This window comes from Silene latifolia, chromosome X, assembly GCF_048544455.1.
Source record: "Silene latifolia isolate original U9 population chromosome X, ASM4854445v1, whole genome shotgun sequence".
Taxonomy (NCBI): domain Eukaryota; kingdom Viridiplantae; phylum Streptophyta; class Magnoliopsida; order Caryophyllales; family Caryophyllaceae; genus Silene; species Silene latifolia.
In genome coordinates, this window is record NC_133537.1 from 247,456,262 (window position 1) to 247,480,626 (window position 24,365).

The 24,365-nt window shown below is 40.4% G+C and overlaps 1 non-coding gene across 1 annotated transcript; it reads left to right on the forward strand.

Moving 5' to 3' along the window:
• Positions 1 to 4,868: 4,868 nt before the first annotated feature.
• LOC141625476 (small nucleolar RNA R71) lies at positions 4,869 to 4,975 on the forward strand. The gene has a single exon (XR_012535255.1). It is a non-coding gene; the product is annotated as a small nucleolar RNA R71 (small nucleolar RNA).
• The last annotated feature ends 19,390 nt before the right edge of the window (positions 4,976 to 24,365 follow it).

The following is a 24,365-nucleotide window of genomic DNA, read 5'->3' on the forward strand; positions in this document are numbered from 1 at the left end:
TTTAGTAATTTAAGAAGTTATATTAATAAAATTAATCGATGTTTGCGAAACACGCGAGATGGGAATGATAAGTTAGTTATAATTACAAGATGTTGTGAATTATACTAACTAGTAATTAAATGACCATTTTATGTGAAAGTAATTTTGAATTACTAGTCAATTTGTTAAATGTGATTTATTTAATTTGTAAATGATATTTAATTTGTTAAATATGCATTTTAAATTAAAACATGACATAAGACATGTCACATGTCACATGACATACAATTGTACAATTGACAAAAATAAAATGGACTCCATATTACACATCAAAACCGAAATTGGTGGGCAAATTTTAGAAGTTTTGTCTTATTCATTTGTCTATGACACTTGATAGTGACATGATTATGGACAAAGGCTTACACAATTTGTCTTGTGAAGACAAAAAGGAAAAAGAAAAATGGTCCATAAACCATCAAGACCAACCGATTTTATGGGTACACATTGAGAGATTTTTTCTCAATAATTCATTCTCTTATGTTTTGTGAAAACCCAACAACCTTCTCTCTCTTGTTCTTCATAAAATCAAGTTTTATGAATCAAATTTGTACAAATCAAACACTAATAATACTAGTAGTAGTATATGAGTATTAGTAACCGATTTTAAGGTAAACCACATTACAAATATCTAGTACATGTTAGTTTGTGGGATTTTGGGATAGTCTTGGGTGCTACTTATTGGAGGGCTTCTATTTTGAAGTCATGAATGTTCATCCATTATTGGAAATCTCAAGAACTAACAAGAAGGAGATCTTGTTGGTGCCCATAAGACCGAAATCTTATAGTAAGAACAATGATTTCTTCTCTACTTTTGTTCATGTTTGCATGCATAAGATCTAAAATTTATTTTATGACTAAATAAATTGTTTCATATATGCATATGTAAATTAATGAGATTAATAATTTCTAACAAGGGGTTACCACAGTCAATGTTCAGGTAACCCGCTAAAATAGACAACTCGACATTGTTAACATTGTTGGGCTCGTGGCGACCAAAAATGGTCTCTCCTAGCAGACGGAGAAAGTAACGGGCTGGGGGTAAGTGGATGTGAGCAACACGTCTTAGACCGAAAGGAGTATGTACAAGTGTAGGCCAAAGCAGAGCCAGGAGCTTCCTAGGAGCCTCCTGAAGACCGTCACTAACTAAACCCAACCTCCCCCCAAACTCAGCTAAGGTTCAGGTGTAGGTCGAGTTGAACAGTCAAAAGGTAATACACTTGCTTCCCCTGTCAGTCGCATAGGCCGCAGGTGAAAAGGTGAAAGAGCTAAAAATTATAAGGTCACTTGTCGATATGTGAGCTCTTTCATGGTGGCCAAACCCGACATCCCAGTCCCATTGAGCAGCTCAACAACGGGCTCAAAAATCCCCAACTTTTCTAAGGATGGTCGACACAAGAAATGAGTTGACGTCATATCACAGTCCATTAAATTTAAAAACCGAGTTCTGTGGGACGGGGAAATGAAACGAACCTGCGGAAACTCAGGTAGAGTCTCCATGGAAGTGTCGACCTCGCGTAGGGCAGTAGCCTATAAGGCAGCAGTGCGAGACCCTATAGTCGCCCCAGAACGAGAACCCGAAGCAGCTGAAGTAGCAGTAACAGTGACACCCGCGGCAACAGTAGCAACAGTAGAAAGCACAGCAACAGGGACAGTAGTGACAAGAGTAGTAGTAACGGGTGTAGTAACAGCGGCAGCAGCAGTGGCCACGGTGGTGGTAGCAGGGACCACCGTCTCAGAGACAGACGGAACAGTAGCAGAAGAAGCAGAAACCGACATACTACTAGCCATCCTAATATCAAAAGACAAGTTCCTAATCAAAATCTAATAAACATAATCGGATTTTTCCCCAAATCAAATTTTCGAAACCCTAATTTTTGAAATTAATCATAAAAACGCAATTAAACATTAAAGAGGAGGAGAAGGAACTTACTTGAGTCGATTACCCACAATAAGATCAATTAAAACCAACAAAATACGAATAAATTGAAATAGGGTGATTTTTCGCAAACCCTAGCTTCAAAATCTTCAATTTGAGTCGAATTTTTATGAAGCAATTAAAGGGGAAACGGTCTAATTGATAATTAAAGAGAGTTTGGGTAATTAAAATGGTAATTTGGGAAAGAAATTGATGAATTTAGGTTGGGGATTTAGGGGATGTCGAGGAAAAGGGGGAAGAACAAATTGCATAAATGAAATAGAGAGAGGAGAAAGAGATACTCCCTCGTATTAAAAGCTCAATGTGCTCGATCGAGTGATTTGAAACCACTCGATCGAGAGCTTTTTCTTGTCATTTGCTCGATCGAGAGCTTCTGGTACTCGATCGAGAAACCCCAAATTTGACCTCCTCGATCGAGAGCTTCATATTACTCGATCGAGGGCGTTTTCTTGAACAGTAGCTCGATCGAACACAAAAAGTGCTCGATCGAGTGCTTTTCTCTTGGCACGCTTCCCAATGATCATAGATCTCCCAAAACCTGCAATTTACGCATATAAACTTCCCGCAAAAATTACCAAAAATAGCAGCAGCAGTCTATATTCGGTCTTACGTTAATTAAACCAACTAAACTAATACTATTGTCTAAGAGAAATTAAGATGTCTAACAAACTCAAATTACAAAATGTTTATACAAACGGGATGGCGTCCCGTTTTATCTTCCAAAACACTTGAATAGCCCAAAAGAGGGCTTCTGACTAGAGGAGGTCCCTTCAGCATCGCGGACCGTCCTTTTTGGCTTCCATGAACTTGAATTAATTGAAGGAGAGTAGTCAGCATCCACATATGCCTTTACTCTCATCTTTTCTTTGGCCTACTTCTTCCTTTCATGGCCTTTGTCTTTGGCATCATCGTCAGCATTGAGCTCAAATTTCACTGTACTTTTATCACCGAGATCTCCAATGTCCAATCCGCCTAGACATGTAACAACAGAAATGACAGAATGGTCCTCCATATTGCTCCCAATCTGGGGCGGAGGTGTTAAAATCGCAGCACATAATTCAACATTATCAATTGGAGGTTCCGTGTCAGGGTCTGTAGAGGGTAATGCGTTGCAGGGCTGGACTTGCATAAGAGCCCTGCGAACGCTAGACTGATAGAAGGTCAACTCCTCATCACCTACCTGAAAAGTCAGAGTCTTCCCCCTCGACATCTATTACTGCGCGAGCGGTAAATAGAAATGGTCGTCCTAAAATAATAGGAGTATAAGAGTCTTCGGGGATGTCCAAGACTACAAAGTCAACGGGAATAAAGAACTTCCCGATCTTAACAGGTATGTCCTCTAAGACACCTAAAGGCCATGATAAAGTACGGTCGGCCATCTGTACGGTCATAATAGTACAATGAAATTTTGGTCAAACCAAGCCTCTTAGCGAGAGACAACGGTAAGGCACTCACACTAGCTCCCAAATCGCACAACGCATTATCAATGAAATGGGTCCCAATATGACATGGTATATAGAAACTACCCGAGTCAGACAACTTAAGTGGGGTCTTATTTTGAATTAGGACAATGCCCGCTTCAGTCAAAGCCACCGTCTCATGGTCATTAATATGCCTCCTACGTGTTAAAATATCTTTCATAAACTTCATATAGGAGGGTACCTGGGTTAGTAACTCAGCAAAAGGTACATTAACATGAAGACTTTTCAAAATTTCAGCAAATTTACCGAATTGTTGTTCAATCTTCTTGCTCTGCAATCGTCGCGGAAATGGGACTGTAATTGGGATAGCTAGCCCTTCATTTTTCTTGCCAAAGAATTATCGTATTCAGCATCAGATTCACTCGATCGAGGAATATAGTCTCTCGATCGAGTACTTTTATTCGCAATAGTGCTCGATCGAGCACTTTCATCTACTCGATCGAGAACTTTCTCAGCATAGTCCCTCGATCGACCACCGGAAATCAATCGATCGAGGACATGTCGTGGAGTTAGCACTTTTGTCAAAAGACGACTTTTCTTGCACAGTAACTTCAACTTCCGGGTCAAAAAGTTCAGCATTCTTTCCTGATATTTTGGGTCCTTCATAGGAAAGACCACCCCTCAAGTTCATCAGATTCACCGTCTCATGATGCTTCTTGTCGGGTTGTGACAGTAAATGACCCGGTTGTCTCGAAGGTTGATTGGTAGCCAGTTGAGCTATTTGAGATTCAAGTGACTTAATAGAAGCATCTTTCGCTTGGTCACTTTTCTGCAATTGGATGGTCAATGCTTGCACCATCGACTTCAACTCGGCTATATCACTTATGCCACTAGAAGAGGCACCTTGTTGCGGCGGTGAGAAAGATGGAGGCTTTTGAAAGCCTTGTTGTTGAGCTTTATGAGGCGGCACATAAGCTTTTTGTTACGGTGGAGGTGTTGGATTCAATACATTTTGACTAGTTCTCAAGTTAGGATGAACTCCAGCTTGGTTATTGGAATAGGAGCCTTCTTGCCTAAATTGTTGACAGGCATAAACTTGCTCCTTTTCAGCTAAACAATCCATGACAGTATGACCATCATTACCACCACATCTCCCACATGAGACGCTCTCTTGTCTAGACAACAAGTGAACGGTCTGTTGATTTCCCGCGGCCTGCAACTCGAACTTATCAAATTTGGCATTCATGGCTTCCAGCTGAGCCACAAGTGCACTATTATCAGTAGAAACCATTTTAATGCCGCTTCTCGGATTCTCATATTCAGCACAATGGGTGGCCATCTCTTCTATAATTCCCCAGCCCTTATCATCATCAATGTTCTTTTGAAACCGACCGTTGGCTGCAGTATCCAAAATAGCACGGTGGTCATTATACAACCCATTGTAGAACTGGTTTCACAAAAACCACTAGTTAAAACCATGATGTGGGGCAGACCGAACAATCTTCTTAAACCGACCCCATGCTTCATACAAATTCTCATCTGGAGTTTGTTTAAAACTCGTAATCTTTCCTCTCAATACATTAGTTCTTTGTGGAGGAAAGTATCTCTTATAAAAAGCAAGGGCCAAGGTCTTCCAGTTGGTAATTCCAGCTGCAGTCCTATCCAGATCAGTTAGCCACTCTCGGGCTCCATCAGTAAGAGAGAAAGGAAAAAGGACTTCATTTATCTTGTCTTGTGTCACTTCCTTAGTAGCGGGAATGGTAGAACAGTAATCTGTAAAGACCTCCATATTCTTCCTCGGGTCCACACCAACTACTCCACGATACAGGCTTCTCTCAACCAGATTAATGTAAGATGGCCGAATATCAAAAGTATTTCCATCTTCTATTGCAAGGTTAAAACCCTTAGGAATGGAGTCAGCTTGTAGATACCCGTATCCGTCGATATTGGAATTTATAGAGAACCCGACAAACACCCGATGATGATAGGACACATGTATTCTTTAGTTGTCATTGTCATTATTTGGAGCTCGTTTTACGATGTAGAATGGGCGTCGTCGATGAAGTATTTTATTAATTTAAATGATATTTAAATTAATGTTTTTTTAAGTGAATTCATTTTATTAATTTAAATGATATTTAAATTAATGTTTTTTTTAGTGAGTTCATCTTATTATTTTAAATGATATTTAAATTATGGTTTTTTAGGTGAATTCAATTTATTTTATTTTATTTTGAATTTATTTTCCCAAGTTTATTTTATTGAAAATAAAATAAATAATTGATTTGAAAAATCATTTTATAAATATATTTGATTTGAAAAATCATTTATTTTAATGTGTTAATTGATTTGAAAAATCGATTTTAAAAGCGAAGAAAACTCGTTTTAGAAGCATGTTTTTGAGCTCGATTTTAGCTCGGTTTTTGGGCCCGTTTTCTTTACGACTTGGCACGAATATCGAGTACACTAACCAACCTAAGCCTTTACCCATCCACCCTTGTTCGAACCCCCTATCCACGGCCCAAATTCCATCCCTAAACACCCCCAACCAGCCCCAAGATACAAACAAACCCCCTGTTTTGCGTGATGAATCCCGAGCCCAAAACCCGCTCCAAATACCACCAAAACCCGTACCCATTAACCCTAAACCATACCCTAGTATCCTACCCATATTACCCTAGCTTAATCACCAAGAAAACCCCCCTCAAACCCTCACAAAAGCTGCTGGACAGCAGCTATGCGTGAGCAGGCCCGACTGCTTCTCCCTCTCTTTTACCCTACTTTAACTCCTTATAAATACCACCCCTTCACCATACATTCATTCCTCTAAATTCTCCATACATCCTACCTTCACTCACAAGCTTTAAACCTCAGAAACGAACCCTAATTGCCTCTCAAAAACCTTCCACAAAACCGACATCCAAACTGAAACAGTTTGTGTGTCCTCTTCGAAAAACAATTCGTTCCTCCTTCAAACCTCCATCAAAACTCGAGTTTCTTGTTCCTAATTAACCATATAACATCCATCTACACATTAGACAAAGATTTGCGAGCCAAATTACCCTTGAGAGTACACGAAATCCCTCAAAAAACAGAATGTTATACACTCTGTTTTCGCGGTTTGTTCCTGTCTGTCCAGTTCTGTTTGTGCTCGTTTTTCGTGCCCAATAACTCAAAACGATCAGGGGTTGCTTTAATATCTCTATTCTCCTCTCTTTCTAGTTTTCAAAACATCTTTTAAATCGAATTTTCATCGTGAAACGAGGGAGAAATCGCTGTTTGAAAGTTGTTGTCCAGATTCGATAAAAACGCGTGTTTGCTTTGTTTCTTCGTCGACGACGGCCTCTCGAGATAAAATCTACCATCTATTACGACCCAAGACGGTGTCAACGATACATGTAGGTTGAGGGTGCATCAAATCCTCCTCTTTCTCCCTTTTATTTCGTTTTTTTATGTTTGTTTTTTATTAGTTTGTTTTTATTCGTTTATCGTTTTTGTTTATCGATTGTTTAATTAACTATGAAACTAGTTTAGTCCGAGTATGAGTTAAAGTACCACCATGAACACCCGCGTTGACTTGAGATGGGAAAGAAACCGCTACATACATCGGTCGTCGTACACCCCGTCTCATTTACATATCCTCGTGTTCAAGGTAGGACATAAATAAAACGAACTTCTAACTTCGCTCCTCGTTTTTGACCCTTTGTTTGTTTCGGCCAATTCGACACATCCTAGGACCATTCACATGTTAGTTTGACCTCTGATTGTTAACATATGACTCATTTAGATGACATTAGATCAATTCGATAACTTAATTAGACATGTTAGGGTGCTTCGACATAGCTTTTAAAATCAATCGACAACTCTGTGACTTAATGAACGCATCTCTCTCTTTCACCTAATTTCTCACTAGTATAAGAGTGCGTGATTAGCACCTTCTTATTAACATTCGATGAGTTAACTTAATTAGCAAACTTGACCTAATTTGACCCCCTTTAGGCCGTGTAGAATACACCTTCGTGCGACATCCTTCCAATCGATCAACGTTGCTTCCAATTCGTTTTCTAACTTGTTTCCTATCCCGTTTCGCAATCAATTGATCTAACTAATGAACCTGACCTAGGACCTAGGGTAGCCGTGTTTGGTTTGGCCGTGATTTGGCCGTGTCTTTTGATCTTTCTTGTTTCGTTCGTTTTGCATCGTTCGTTCTTTATTTGCTTTATCACTTGTAATTTATCGTTTGTTCATCGAGTTGTAATTTTCGAGTTAGCTTTCTTTTATCGAGTCAAAACCTCTTTCAAAACCTTAGTCTTGTTTGGTTAGATGGTTGTTCCCCAATGCATGTAAGAGCGTAGTAAATCGCATGTTGTTTAAAGCAACATGGCCCGATTTATGCTAATGCATGCTTTGGTGCGTAGCCCAATGTCTAATTCGATAAGATTAAGCGAAAGCACACATCACGAGGAGTGACCCAAGGCCGTGAGTCATGTAAGCCGTGGGCCACCCCTTTGTGCACGTTTTCCTAGGCCGAATGGCCGTGTGTCGTGTATGGTGTCATATATAGCAATTGTATTTAGATCGAGTTGCATCTTTAATTTCTCGTTGTGTCGGCATGAAATGCCTGGGTTGTAATAGGGTAGATCCCAACGGCTCCCCCATTCCCATCAAGCCTTGTTTGTTTCGTTTATATGTTGTTAGATCAATCAACCCACATGCTAAATTACAACTTTGACAAAGTTAGTTTAGTTGCATCTAAATCGACATAGAAACTTCACATGTTAGGGTTTTGAAAACGATGTTTGCATATCATATATCGTAGTAGCTATGACCTTGTTTGAAATCCGACACTTGACTTAGTAGAGGCCGTTATTGACGGGCGGGGTTAGGTGTCCTTATGGGCTTCCTAACACGTACCCTCACCCCTTACTCAAGATCTATAGTTTGTGGATCCGTCTAAATACCATTGGATTACGAGAGTCATTCAAATCGAGTGATATAGGGTACAAGTCTTTATCTTTAATCACTCGTAGTCGATTGGCTTTATGCTTTTCGATGAAAGGTGTAAAGTTGACTTGAACGGTTCCAAGTTCCCAAAAAACTTGGTGGCGACTCTAATATGTCTTAATTCGATTCGAAAGAACCTCGAGTCGATTATGCCTAGTGTGGATCCCGCGGGACGCAGATTCCCGAGGGCCTTGTCCTGATTTGGCGACTCCACTGGGAAAAGAGGACTAGTTACACTTTGTTTCTAGGGTCTTTTCCTCCGAGGTGAAACTTGAAAAGAAAGTGTTGGAAAGTAAAACAGTACTCATAGTGCTACGATTCATGCATAAACCCTTAAGGACTTGCCCGGGCCGTCCCAGCGTTTCTTCGTGATGCGTGGGGGGCGACGTCCCACTATGCTAGGAAGCTGCACATTGCTCGCTTCCACTTCACCTCGCGTGGTTCTTGATGGTGGGGACGATCTTCTAGGTACTCTACCTTAAGACACCTTGCTCTATAAGACCGCAAAAGGATGGAGGGCATAGACCTTCTTGTAGAAGACTTGCCGAGACTTAGAAATGTCTAGGAGCATACATCCTTATAACATGAGAATGGCAATGTGCAAATTGTTTTCCCGAGTCTTTTCGAAATTTCCCATGTCCTTTTCAAAACCGAACTTTTGAACAACTTACTTTCAAAATAGCATGGTTTTAAAAACGCGGAATGCTGCCCAAATAGGACTAGAATTTTCGGCCCAAAATGAGCTTTTATAATAGGCATGCGCCCATTTCAAATCTCATTTTCGAATCAATCTTTCGTTTTTCAAAATCAATCCAAAGTGCCTCTCGAACCTCAACCAAGCATGAAATGCGTCAAGTCGTGTCCGGGTCATGGCCGTGTTAGGCCGGGTGTGTTTCGTTCTAAGAGTCTAGAACACGACCTTGTTGGGTCACCCAAGCTCACCTCTTGGGCCTTGAGTCATGTTGGTCGACCTTTTGGTCTAGGATAGTCCACAAAAACGCCCAAGCTAGGCCATTTAGGGCGTTTCACCCGAACCTATGGGCTATGTTAGTCCAATCACGGGTTTGGCCACACCGAGTCCGGTTTATAACCGATTTATGACAGTTTGAGTCATGTCGTTTTGTCGAGTCTAAAATGAACCAAGGTCTAGATCCAACCGTGAGTCGAACATTTGGTTAGTCAATCTCAAGTCGAGTCTTTGTTTGAGTCAAGTTGGGGTCGCGTCCTTATGTGTGCAGGGGCTCTTACTTTAAATATTGACTCAGTACGGGGTTTTCTTGTAGAAAGGCCGCCAAAAACCCGACGTCAAGCAATGGAAGATGCTGTTAACAAGCTTACTGAGGCCGTGAACCTCATGATGACCCGCATGGATGCAATTGAATCTAAGCTGGGTGAAGATTCCCCTCCATTTACCCCACCTCGACCGATCCGGGAGAAACGGTTCAAGTTCATCGAAGACCGTCGAAACTCTCCTGTGGGAAGAACATCCACTATGAGAATGCTAGGGCCTATGCCCCGATTCAGGATAAGTTGCCCACGAACATGGTACTCACCGACATCCCAAAGTTTAAGGGCACAGAAGATCCAGTCCACCATGTTAAGGCCTATAAGGGGTACTTAGCATCGAAGGGAGTACCGCCGATATGCTCTCCGAAATTTTCGCTCAATCTCTCGGGTGAACACCCGAAGGCGTGGTTCTACAACTGGACCTTAAGAACTTCCCCACTTTCGAAGATATTACGGTGGAGTTCTCTAAGCACTATGCTGACAATGTCGAGATTCAAACCAACATAAGGACTCGGAAGTAATGACACGAAGGAAAAAGAGGGCTTTACCGAATTCCTCGCAAGATGGCGCGCTGAAAGCGTGAAATTAGCCAAGAAGCCTGGTGAAGTTGAAATGGTAGATAAGTTCGTAAAGAATCTACGACCTATTTACCGCAATGCTCAAATACTGAATTTTGGCTCTTTCAAAGAATTGATAAGAATCGGGATAAAGGTAGAAGATGATGTCATAAGGGCAGAGGCTGAAAAGCCGAAAGGGTACCAAGGGGCGTCATCGTCTAAGGGCAAGGCCCCAGCAACGACCCATTTAGATGAAGGCATCAATCTCTTAGAAGGGCAATCGAAGAAGTCGCAGCGCCAAACACCTAGGGCATTCACCGATATCGGATGCACTTACACATACGCTCTCCAAAGGCTCATAGCCCAAGGAAAGTCAAGCCTATTGGTCCAACTTCGGACCCTCCCGCCGATCAACAAGGTAAATGGTATAAACCAAATGCCCTCGTGCCTTTCATCAAGGGAAAGGCCATGATATCGAAAGGTGCTATCGATCAAGCACGAAATCCATGACATGATTGAGAATGGAACACTCCCGATCCCAACTGTTAAACCCAATAACATCACCAATCCATTTGCCGATCACGCCAACTTTGTTTCTGTCGAAGACAATGTCGATTATTCCCATCTTATCCGCCCATGTCACTTGAAAGGGGTGTTTATCGGGAAAATATTTGTGGATTTATTTGAATTCTTGCCAAACCCGAAGAATAAAATTCAAGTCGGGAGTCTTGCTCTAGAATGTACTCCTCTTATTAACGAAGTTAATAAAAGACAATTCGATTCGCCAACCTTCATCATTGGCGTAGATCCTCAGAGGACTACCTCAGGATGGAGGTCGACCATCAAAGGGATCAAGGATAAGAGCCGAGCATCTAAGTTGACAACTGAACAAGGGAAAGCTCAAAACTAGATTTGAAAATTATGAGTCGGGATCTGTTTTCTTATCTTAGTCGAGTCGAGTCTAGGACTTTTTTTTCTGGAATTTGAGTCGTTTGTTCTGCGATGACCTAGGGTGTGTCCTAGGAATCGTTCCTTCGAGTCTGTTAAGCATTTGCCTTTCCAATAAAAAGTTGCAATTTCAATTCCAAATATCTCTTGTTTTCAATCCTCAATCATTCCGAAACATGATAAAATGCACAACACACTCAAAGGCATCCCTGGGGTAGAAATATGTCCCGTTTCAAAACGTAAGGTACAATAGGATCCCGTGTTTGATTCCTTTACCTATTCCATGTCTGGTGGTAGAAAACCTCCATCTAAACCAATGTTTATGACAAGCTTTTAGATGATTCTATGATGAACCCGGACTAGCTCCTGGTTTCCCTATCGATGATGGAAGGCAAGCCCATCCCCAACAAAATCATCCAATCTCGAAGAAAGAAGATATCAATCCGTTCTAACAAGGAATTGTTAGTTCCTACCCAAATTAGTTGGCGAAGCCCAGTTTTCAAGGTGTATCCATTTATGACTAAGAGAATGAATAGAAGATCATTTTCAAAGAGAGAAAAAAGATGAAAAAGAATGAAAAATGAGAAAAAGAGAAAAATTGGAAAAATGACAAAATATGAAAAAAAAGAAAAATGAAAAAAAGATGAAAGAAAAAGAAAAAAAAGAAAAAAGATGTTGAAGTTATTGCGGAATGCTTTTTGGTTGAATGTCGAAGTTACGGAAGCCAGAATTCAAGTCAAGTACCCATTGTTGAGGTTCAATGGGCGAAGCCCAAAAGCTTAAGTAGTAACCTCTTTACCCTCTAAGTCCTTCCTGAGACAGTTACAAAGGGATAGTCGGGAATTTTGAGAATTATTCCACTCGTGTTGTTACACCCAGCCTTTAGGGTCCAGACATGGAAATTTGAACCCACATCATTTTTCAACCCATTTGCACTCGTGGTTCATCAAACCCGAGACACCCATTCCAACCACATCAGCAGCCATAGCCCTTGGCCTTAGCACCACAAAACAAACCTTCAGAATGATGGTTAACCATTCCAACTTGTTATTACCAAGCTCCACATCCCAAAAGATCCAAGCCTTTTACACCTAACCCCAAACACGGGATTTAACGGTACCTTACAGGCTAGAATGGGATATGACATGATACCTTAGGTGAAACCTTCGAGTGTGTACACACAATCAAAATGCCATGTTTATGCACCGGATCGAACTACGTCGGATTTGATTTCACTCCACGCGAATACGTAGGCAGTCCTTCAGAATAAGGGATTCAATCCACCCATCATCCAAGTTGTCATCTTGTCGGTTTCTTATGGGTCTTAACCAAGTCCAAATGAAGCCACCTTTGTTTAAGTCGGTCTTAGCACTCGATGTAGGCTAGGATGAGGATATAGGTTCGGATGAATAGTATCGAGTCTCAGAATGAGCTTTATCTAATGGTTTAGGCAAAGATGCTCAGTCAGATAGATGTGGATTTTTGTGTTAGAAACAGAAAATATGAAAAACCCGCTGAAAAGAAAGAAGGCGTGGAAGAAAAATAGTAAAAGCCCGCTGAAAAGATAGAAGGCGGTCGCAAGAAATGATGAATACTCGCTGAAAAGAAAGGAGGCGAGGAGAAGAGTGGCAGAATGTTCCCAATAAGAGTGATGTGTGATGTCCAACTGTTCTCATAAAATCAGTCTGTGTTTAGTGTCTAGGCGAAGCTAACGTTGTTGCTCCGTGAGTTTAATCCACCTTGTCAATGCCAAGTGATCTTGATTCCCATGTGCCCTTGGGAGCACACCCATGCCATACGATATCCCTGTCTCAAGTCCGATGGCCTTGTGATTCCCATTTGCCATCTTTTGGCGCCAGAATGGCCAATTTACTTTTCTATCCCCATCAAGTCAATATTTGAATTAAAACCCGTGCACACTTACGGTTTTATTTTCTTTTTTTGTTTTACGGTAGCGGGCTACGCCCACGTTGTTTACGGGTCATACAGAGTGTTTGAGTCGTATTTCGTGCTCACCCGTCAAGGTTCGATTTCAAAATGCCAAATTTTTCAGAATTCCGAAATTTCAAAAACTTTTTGCGAATTATGGATAGATGATCCAAGTTAAGGTTCAAACCTCAGAGTTCAAAATCAAATTTTGGGTCGACGACCCAACATCCAAATGATTCGTTTCAAATTCAAATTTCGGGTCGATGGCCCAACATCATAAGTGATGTCAAATTCAAAATTCGGGTCGATGGCCCAATAATTCAAAATTTTCAAATTCTATTTTCGGGTCGATGACCCAATCTTTCAAATGATTCAATTTCAAGATCGATGATCCAAATGTGCTTATGTGATGATTATTGCTCGTACATTTTCTATGTTTCAAATATAGCAGGATATGCTTCAACTGGGGGCTCTAAAGTCTTCGACTTTAGAGCCATTCAGAATCGGGGCTCGAAGCCGTTGGCTTCGAGACCATTATCAAGATGTAAAGGATGACATCCACCAAGAATTCAATTCAATACAAGAGTATGAAATAGAAGAATTCCGTAGCTGAAAGCAAATAATGAATGCGGCGGCAACCTCCTTGGAAAGTCCCGTCCCATTCGGACAAGTGCCAGCAGATGATAAATTTTGGGCAAATGTAAGCAGATAATGAGTTTTGGACATACGCCAGCAGATGATAAACTTTGGGCAAGTGTCAGCAGTTGCCGAACTACGATGCGGGTTTGATTCCGTCAGAAACGGATACGTAGGCGCCTAAGGATAAGGCTCAATCCACCAGTTATGCAATTTATGGGTCGATGACCAACGATGATATCTCGACGCAACAGAAGCAAGAGTCAATCCCCAACGAAGTTTCAGGTATGATCTCTTCTTATGGCTGGCGAGCTTATATACGCAAGTCTAATGGACTATAAACGACCCGCAGAATCCTCGGGTCGAAAGGGACCTGGGGTATACTTTGACTTTCGCCTTGTCCAAGCCTCAGTCAAAGTGGGGGCTCTGTAGATACCCGTATCCGTCGATATTGGAATTTATAGAGAACCCGACAAACACCCGATGATGATAGGACACATGTATTCTTTAGTTGTCATTGTCATTATTTGGAGCTCGTTTTACGATGTAGAATGGGCGTCGTCGATGAAGTATTTTATTAATTTAAATGATATTTAAATTAATGTTTTTTTAAGTGAATTCATTTTATTAATTTAAATGATATTTAAATTAATGTTTTTTTTAGTGAGTTCATCTTATTATTTTAAATGATATTTAAATTATGGTTTTTTAGGTGAATTCAATTTATTTTATTTTATTTTGAATTTATTTTCCCAAGTTTATTTTATTGAAAATAAAATAAATAATTGATTTGAAAAATTATTTTATGAATATATTTGATTTGAAAAATCATTTATTTTAATGTGTTAATTGATTTGAAAAATCGATTTTAAAAGCGAAGAAAACTCGTTTTAGAAGCATGTTTTTGAGCTCGATTTTAGCTCGGTTTTTGGGCCCGTTTTCTTTACGACTTGGCACGAATATCGAGTACACTAACCAACCTAAGCCTTTACCCATCCACCCTTGTTCGAACCCCCTATCCACGGCCCAAATTCCATCCCCAAACACCCCCCAACCAGCCCGCGCATACAAACAGCCCCCCTGTTTTGCGTGATGAATCCCGAGCCCAAAACCCGCTCCAAATACCACCAAACCCCGTACCCATTAACCCTAAACCATACCCTAGTATCCTACCCATATTACCCTAGCTTAATCACCAAGAAAACCCCCCTCAAACCCTCACAAAAGCTGCTGGACAGCAGCTATGCGTGAGCAGGCCCGACTGCTTCTCCCTCTCTTTTACCCTACTTTAACTCCTTATAAATACCACCCCTTCACCATACATTCATTCCTCTAAGTTCTCCATACATCCTACCTTCACTCACAAGCTTTAAACCTCAGAAACGAACCCTAATTGCCTCTCAAAAACCTTCCACAAAACCGACATCCAAACTGAAACAGTTTGTGTGTCCTCTTCGAAAAACAATTCGTTCCTCCTTCAAACCTCCATCAAAACTCGAGTTTCTTGTTCCTAATTAACCATATAACATCCATCTACACATTAGACAAAGATTTACGAGCCAAATTACCCTTGAGAGTACACGAAATCCCTCGAAAAACAGAATGTTATACACTCTGTTTTCGCGGTTTGTTCCTGTCTGTCCAGTTCTGTTTGTGCTCGTTTTTCGTGCCCAATAACTCAAAACGATCAGGGGTTGCTTTAAGATATCTGTTCTCCTCTCTTTCTAGTTTTCAAAACATCTTTTAAATCGAATTTTCATCGTGAAACGAGGGAGAAATCGCTGTTTGAAAGTTGCTGTCCAGATTCGATAAAAACGCGTGTTTGCTTTGTTTCTTCGTCGACGACGGCCTCTCGAGATAAAATCTACCATCTATTACGACCCAAGACGGTGTCAACGATACATGTAGGTTGAGGGTGCATCAAATCCTCCTCTTTCTCCCTTTTATTTCGTTTTTTTATGTTTGTTTTTTATTAGTTTGTTTTTATTCGTTTATCGTTTTTGTTTATCGATTGTTTAATTAACTATGAAACTAGTTTAGTCCGAGTATGAGTTAAAGTACCACCATGAACACCCGCGTTGACTTGATATGGGAAAGAAACCGCTACATCAGTCGGTCGTACACCCCCGTCTCATTTACATATCCTCGTGTTCAAGGTAGGACATAAATAAAACGAACTTCTAACTTCGCTCCTCGTTTTTGACCCTTTGTTTGTTTCGGCCAATTCGACACATCCTAGGACCATTCACATGTTAGTTTGACCTCTGATTGTTAACATATTACTCATTTAGATGACATTAGATCAATTCGATAACTTAATTAGACATGTTAGGGTGCTTCGACATAGCTTTTAAAATCAATCGACAACTCTGTAACTTAATGAACGCATCTCTCTCTTTCACCTAATTTCTCACTAGTATAAGAGTGCGTGATTAGCACCTTCTTATTAACATTCGATGAGTTAACTTAATTATCAAACTTGACCTAATTTGACCCCCTTTAGGCCGTGTAGAATACACCTTCGTGCGACATCCTTCCAATCGATCAACGTTGTTTCCAATTCGTTTTCTAACTTGTTTCCTATCCCGTTTCGCAATCAATTGATCTAACTAATGAACCTGACCTAGGACCTAGGGTAGCCGTGTTTGGTTTGGCCGTGATTTGGCCGTGTCTTTTGATCTTTCTTGTTTCGTTCGTTTTGCATCGTTCGTTCTTTATTTGCTTTATCACTTGTAATTTATCGTTTGTTCATCGAGTTGTAATTTTCGAGTTAGCTTTCTTTTATCGAGTCAAAACCTCTTTCAAAACCTTAGTCTTGTTTGGTTAGATGGTTGTTCCCCAATGCATGTAAGAGCGTAGTAAATCGCATGTTGTTTAAAGCAACATGGCCCGATTTATGCTAATGCATGCTTTGGTGCGTAGCCCAATGTCTAATTCGATAAGATTAAGCGAAAGCACACATCACGAGGAGTGACCCAAGGCCGTGAGTCATGTAAGCCGTGGGCCACCCCTTTGTGCACGTTTTCCTAGGCCGAATGGCCGTGTGTCGTGTATGGTGTCATATATAGCAATTGTATTTAGATCGAGTTGTATCTTTAATTTCTCGTTGTGTCGGCATGAAATGCCTGGGTTGTAATAGGGTAGATCCCAACGGCTCCCCCATTCCCATCAAGCCTTGTTTGTTTCGTTTATATGTTGTTAGATCAATCAACCCACATGCTAAATTACAACTTTGACAAAGTTAGTTTAGTTGCATCTAAATCGACATAGAAACTTCACATGTTAGGGTTTTGAAAACGATGTTTGCATATCATATATCGTAGTAGCTATGACCTTGTTTGAAATCCGACACTTGACTTAGTAGAGGCCGTTATTGACGGGCGGGGTTAGGTGTCCTTATGGGCTTCCTAACACGTACCCTCACCCCTTACTCAAGATCTATGGTTTGTGGATCCGTCTAAATACCATTGGATTACGAGAGTCATTCAAATCGAGTGATATAGGGTACAAGTCTTTATCTTTAATCACTCGTAGTCGATTGGCTTTATGCTTTTCGATGAAAGGTGTAAAGTTGACTTGAACGGTTCCAAGTTCCCAAAAAACTTGGTGGCGACTCTAATATATCTTAATTCGATTCGAAAGAACCTCGAGTCGATTATGCCTAGTGTGGATCCCGCGGACGCAGTTCCCGAGGGCCTTGTCCACACAGCTGTAGGCTCGGAATGACTGGAAATATTAGGCATCTTCGCATATTTGGTTGCAGAAATAGAAGTGTCTTCTTCTAAAGACTGGTCTTCTGCAAATGTAAATTTTTCAAGATCAGGGTCAAAAGTACTCAAGGCTTCCTCTTGACGATTCTTTCTCAACAAGTTCTGTCTACGGCAAAAAGTCCGCTCCGGTTCAGGATTAGCTGGTACTAATTCTGACCTGTTAGACCTGGGCATAAACAAACTAAGAAAGAAAAATAATAAGAACTGTCACAAGGAATTAGAAATCCCTTGAGACTAAGACAAACCGAAATAAACAAGCAAATAGGCTAATTGCCTCCCTGGCAACGGCGCCAAAATTTAACACGGCTCTTGCAACCCTATCAAAAATAAACCAACCGGCTCAACTAATATAGTAGAGGTAAGTCGGGTATCGTACTCCACAGGGAGGCTATTATATCTACTTGTTATTCTAGTCCGTCACGGTAACAGATTGGGGTGTTTTGATTTGATTTCTAAACTAATAACTTGAATTAAATGGCAAAAAGAGAGAGAGCAATAAAAGTAGTAAAAATGAAATAATTTGTAATCAAATAAAGAGAGAAATGCTAGGATGTCGGTTCACCATGGTATTACACAATTCTGCTAAAGGTAAGACCAGTCGGTCTGATGTGAGAAGGGTAAAGGAAAGGTCCTCTCGGTCCGCTATCCACCCTAAAATACTACTAACTTAGCTTTCACCCTCATTAGTATAGTCTATTGTTCATAACAGGTCTGTTCATTCCAATCTCTCGATCTAGGTCTGAATTTAACCGGATTAACCAGTTTAGAAGCGTGCACTCAACTAAACGATTATAATTAAATTACTATGAGTCAATTCTCACATGTAAACCTCCTAATCTAATTATAACATCATTGTTTCACTACCATGGCTCCCCTAATCCTAGCACAAAAGGATTTAGCTACGGATGTTCATAATAAAAATAACAATAATCGATGAAATAATAGTAGACATGATATAAAGATGATGAAGATGAAATAACATAAACTTAACAACAACACTAATGAAAACAAGAATTAAGAACAAGGATTAAGTTATGCAAAAGAAGATTAAATTGAATAAAGAGAGTAAGAAGGATTACAAAGTATAAGATCCGGCAATAAAACGAAGTAACGTCGAACAAGAGAGAAATAAAAGTGTCTGCTAAATGAATGCTTAAGAGTAATTAAGAGTTTCTGAGATTAATGAAAGATAACCCTAACCTAAGTAACGTCTTTCCTTTATATAGGAAAGATATTTATTAAACACGTAATTAACAAAATAAATAAGTTCTCGCGATAAAATCTCGCGTATACTAGCAAAGCTCTCGATCGAGCAACTTCATTCTCCTCGATCGAGCAAATTCTCAGCAGAACCTCTCGATCGAGTACTTAACATACTCGATCGAGGAACCTCAAAGTACCACTTCTCGATCGAGAACAGCAGGCTCTCGATCGAGGTCTTCTCACCACCCATATCTACTCGATCGAACAGAAAGGCTAACAAAAGCCTTTGATCGAGTACACTGCCACTGAACCAACTCTATACTTCGTTGATTAGCTTCCGAGACCACTTCACGCTTCCAGAGGCATAGTAATTCCGCTTCAATTCTTCCATCTCCATAAATGCATGCTAAGGGGCAGAAAAAGGCATGATTCCGCTACTTTCGAGTCCGTTCCTGCAAATAAAGCAAAATGAACCAAAGTAGACTATTCGGGGCATTTCGTAGCTTAATACTACCAGAATCGCATAGAAATACGTGCAATAAGGGCTCAAAAAGACTATATAAAATGCATGTATCATTACTCTTATGCCTAGGATTGTAATCTCATTAAGGGTATTAAGATTTGTAAGAACGGCCCGGAAATCTCCCACCTTTTGTTTGCAGATGATTCACTCTTCTTTCTACGTGGTGACTATGAGAATATGGACTTTCTGATGAACCTTATTGATGAATATTGTGCTGCCTCTGGTTAATGCTTTAATAAAGATAAGTCCTCTATTCTTTTCAGTCCTAATTGCTCACTCATGATGTACAAAAAGTGCTTGAATGACTTTAAATTTGCTCCTAAGCATGATCTTGGTAACTATCTTGGCTTACCAACGCGTATTGGGTCTTCTAAGAGGGAGCTTTTTAAATTTCTTGTCGAAAAAACTAAGTGAAGGCTATCCTCCTGGAATAATATTCTTCTTTCTTCGGCTGGTAAACTGACTCTTATTCGTTCTGTTCTCTCTTCACTATCCCTTTTCTCTCTATCGGTATTTCGCATACCGGTAAGTGTAACATCAAAACTTCAGTCTTTGATGGTGCATTTTTGGTGGAGTGGAACCAGAACTAATAAGTCTATTCATTGGTGTAGTAAAGACTTTCTCAGTAGGCCTGTGGGAGAAGGGGGCCTTGGTCTTCGCAATATTGGTTGCTTTAACCAAGCCCTTCTTGCTAAATCTGCTTGGAGAATCTTATGTGATCCGGGTAGTCTTATTAGTATGGTGATTGGTCCCAAGCTTGGTATCCAAGATGATATTTTATTCCAGAATCGTTGGAATGCTCCCAATGCGTCATCATGGGCTCTCAAAAGCCTTGTCTGGGGTTCCGATCTTATCTACAATAACATTGCTTGGTCAATTGGATCTTCATCTCGACTTAATGCTTGGAAGAGTAAATGGATAGAGGGTTGTAGTCTTCATGATCTTTGCGGGGATTCTTTTGACGTTCCTACCGACTCCACGCTCTTGGTAGGTGACCTTTATGATAATCATAGAAGATGGGATCTTTCCTCTCTTCGTTTCGATCCGGGTGAGGAAGTTACAAAGAAAATCCTTGCAACTTATATTCCGTGTCAACCCTTGGATGACTCCTTCTATTGGAAATTTTCTAAGCATGGTGTCTACACTGTCAAGTCGGGTTACTATGTTGCTAAGGCCTTATCTGATGGACCTACCACGAGTGCTGATCGCTCTAGAATGCCTCCTACCATTGTGGCCTTCTGCAAATCAAAGTTGTGGAAGTTGCCTATTTCTAACAAACTAAGGGTGTTTTTATGGAAATTTATGGCTAATGCCCTTCCCGTGGGGTCTGAATTTCTCAAACGCAAGATGAGTTGGCGCTCCTCTTATACTCTCCGCGATGGCTTACCTACTTGTGTGGAATCTATCTCTCATTTTTTCAGATATTGTAGCTTTGCAAAAGCTCTTTGGTTTGGCTGCCGTTTAGGCATTAGAATCACTGGGGGGTGGATATTGATGTCAGGATTTGGGTCATAAACTGGGTCATGTATTTCTTAATTGGCCCAGATCCTACCTCCCTCCTTTTTCCCCTTATCGCTACCCTTTGGAGAATTTGGTGTTGTAGGAATGACATGGTCTTCAGAAGTCGTCGCCCTTGGCCTATGGGTGCCCTCAATTCTATTCTTGGTGACATTGAGTGTATGAATGAGGTTGTGTGCAATAAGGATGCTTGCCTCCTTCAAACGTCTTTGTTGGACTTCTCTTCTGATTTTGAACTAGAAAAGAGAATTAGAAACTCATTTCCCTATTGGATTGTTGGTGGACCTATGTGCGGAAATGTTTGTACTGTTAAGTGTGATGCTGCTTGGAGGGCTGATAGAAGTTCTGGCATGGGGTGGTGCTTGTTGGACGGTGATGGGATTTTAAGGAATTCTGCGCATACTCGCTCGTTTGCCTCTTCCGCCCTCCAAGCTGAAGGTCAGGCTGCAATCCAGACGCTAAAATGGGCCTTGGAGGAAGGGTATCTTCACGTTAGACTGGTTACGGATTGTCTTGTCTTTGTTTTGCAGGTGGCCGGAGCGGATAAGCCTATTGCGTCTTTTACTTGCATTATCCAGGATATTAAGTCTATTGCGTCTCGTTTTCACTGTTGCTCTCTTAGCTTTTGTCCTAGGGGAGTGAATAGGATAGCTCATAATCTTGCCCAAGAAGCTCTATTGTAAACTAGTTATTTGTTGCTGTCAAAAAAAAAAAAAAAAAAAAAAATTACTCTTATGTTATTATGGTATTACTTTGATGTTATTGTACAACTAACAGTCTAACACAATCCATATACTCATTTTTTTAATCTATATTTGGAAGGGCACATTCTTTCCTGCCATATCCAGCTGCATTGTGAATGGCAATGTTCTTGTTCTTATCCAATGAATCTACTTTGGCTCCATTTTCGAGAAGGACCTAAGTATAATTATGATTAACATATATTCAAATATCAATGCTTTTATTTTTAACTTACAACTTCCTAAACAAGTCATGGTTCATGATTTCATTCAGTCTGATTTACTGATTACCGCCATTCACCTTCCATTATCAAGCTCACCACACAAACCACCGCCAATTTATCAATCGTTCATTCCACACCTCTTATACTTCGCCAAATCAATCACCGCGACCATCGTCAAGGACATTCAGCAGCCATATAAAGCACCTACCTCATGCACCACCCAAAACCACCGTCAAACTCGTCATTTATGTCGAGTTCAAACCAGCACATCACCACCATCACTCATCTGGCCACAAACAGATAGAACTCAGCACCAAACCACCATAATCGCCAAGACCAGACGCCAGCCACCCTTTTGATGCCATATATAGATTTCTTTGCAACATCTTCAGCTTTCATCATGCCAGAGGACCCTGCTATGATTTTTATCAGCTCTGGGCGCAACTTGTTTTCTGCGTAACAATTAATTCGTAGTGGGTTACGATAGCTGGTTCAATAATACTTCATACTGACTAATTTGCAACACAAACGAATAGAGATAGCAAACCTTGTTCCAAACCAGGAGTTTCGGTGTCGAGAGGGAATATGAGGGAGATATGGATATCGTCTGCAATGACCTCCTGTTGCAAAGCCTCAGCCAAGCGCCTAAGCCCCGAACACCAAATTTACTAGCCGAGTAAGCAGTGTAACCATATATCCCAACCTTAAAAAAAACGGAAGTTGAATAATCCCATATTCGGCACCTAGACCGAGTGTGAAACCTGATCAGCACCGGAGCAGACCACCTCAGCCACCTCATCACCATGGCTCCAGCTTTCATTCACCTGCTGCTCCTTCAATTGACGGAGCCCAACTCCAATCACCAGCAGCACCGAAATCGAGCCACGCACATTAATCTCGCCTCCTTCTTCTCCATCTAACTAAACAAACAAACCCAGATCTAGCGGTGACGAATGTAATCTTATTAAGACCTTTGTATGATCGATTGTGTAATTTCAGTGATTTGATAAGAAATAATGAAGTGATTATCAAGGTTTTCTAGAGAATGTTGGGGTTTTATTTGAGAGAGAATTTTATTTTACTGGGTTGTGATCTGTTTAGCGTGTGTCTCGCTCGTTTCATCTGCCCGAGATTTTTTTAATCTTAATTGTTTTATGAGATTAAATCTCAGCCCTTCAATTCTTTTTATTTAATGGTTCAGATTTGTGAGTACAAACTCACTTTAGGAACCAAACTCACCAGATCCCGCCTCTCTCTCTCTCTCTCTCTCTATATATATATATATATATATATATATATATATATATATATATATATATATATATATATATATATATATATATATATATATATATATGTATATATATAGTCAAGATCCGGTGAGAACGATCATTCTCGGTGAGAACGGTGAGAACAAACTATCAAGCCCACTATTAACAAACACCCCTATCATCCCATATAAATATCACGAAACTACCACTCTACCAGTACCAACGCCGTTACTAACAACACGCTACCCCAAAGGCCCAAACCCAAACCTCATTCTACCCCTACCACCAGAATCAGGCGACCATTACAATCATCGCTGACACCAACCTCTGTCCGCCGTTTAGTTACCATCGACAGTTCGAGCACTTTTCTTCAACGCCCATACCAAACCGCTAATGTAAACTAAAACAATTTAATCTCACAAAATTCATCAATTAAGTTACTCCATCACTCCATCGATACCTATATCCTCAATTAAGCCACGCAGTATAACGCGAAAACGTCTAAACCCAAAAAAAAAAAAACAATCAATCTTTACCAGAATGTAACAAGATCAAATAGTGATTAATAACAAATTAAAAAATTAAGAAACTAAGGAGGGTGTACCAACAACAGCTTCGAGATAAGGATACACCATTGTTAAGAGACATTCTATTAATCTAATAGGAGTAGTAATTTAGTGTATCTACTGATCACAATGATGTATCTCAAAATACTTTTAATGTATTTAGGAATAATTTTGGTGTATTAATGTCGTAGCTACATAGGAATAGTTTGTAGATACATAAAAAAATGGGGTAGATACATTGTTTTGAGAGACGATAACGACCAACTCAACAGACGACTCCGGCGAGATTTTCAATAACCACAGACGACGTAGCTGATGAAGACCATCCAAATCAACGCCTGGTCCTTTTGCCGGTGATACGTCGGCGTTTGTGCTGGAGTCGAAGACGAGTAGAGAGGAATAAGAAGAGGATAAGTGTCAGGCATAGAGACAAAGTCGCCTGCATATTGAACGCCGGACTGCTGCTTGGTTATAGGGGAAGAAGGAAATGGTGATAGTGTTAATGTAGGCTTACTATATCACTAACAATGGTGACCAAAATTGATTTGTCTTCTTTATTAAAAAAATGGGGTTGGAGGTTTTCAATTAACCAGAAAGAAGCAGGGGGGAAGTTAATGCTTTGATGGGTGTTAATTAAAACACTGGGTTTAATTGGAAATATTTCCAGTCGTTGATTTCACTTAATCTAAGGGATGAGGTTTGTTCTCACCGTTCTCACCGTTCTCACCGAGTGCTCGTTATCACCGGATATATATATATAGAGAGAGAGAGATTGAATCATGTGAGGCACCCT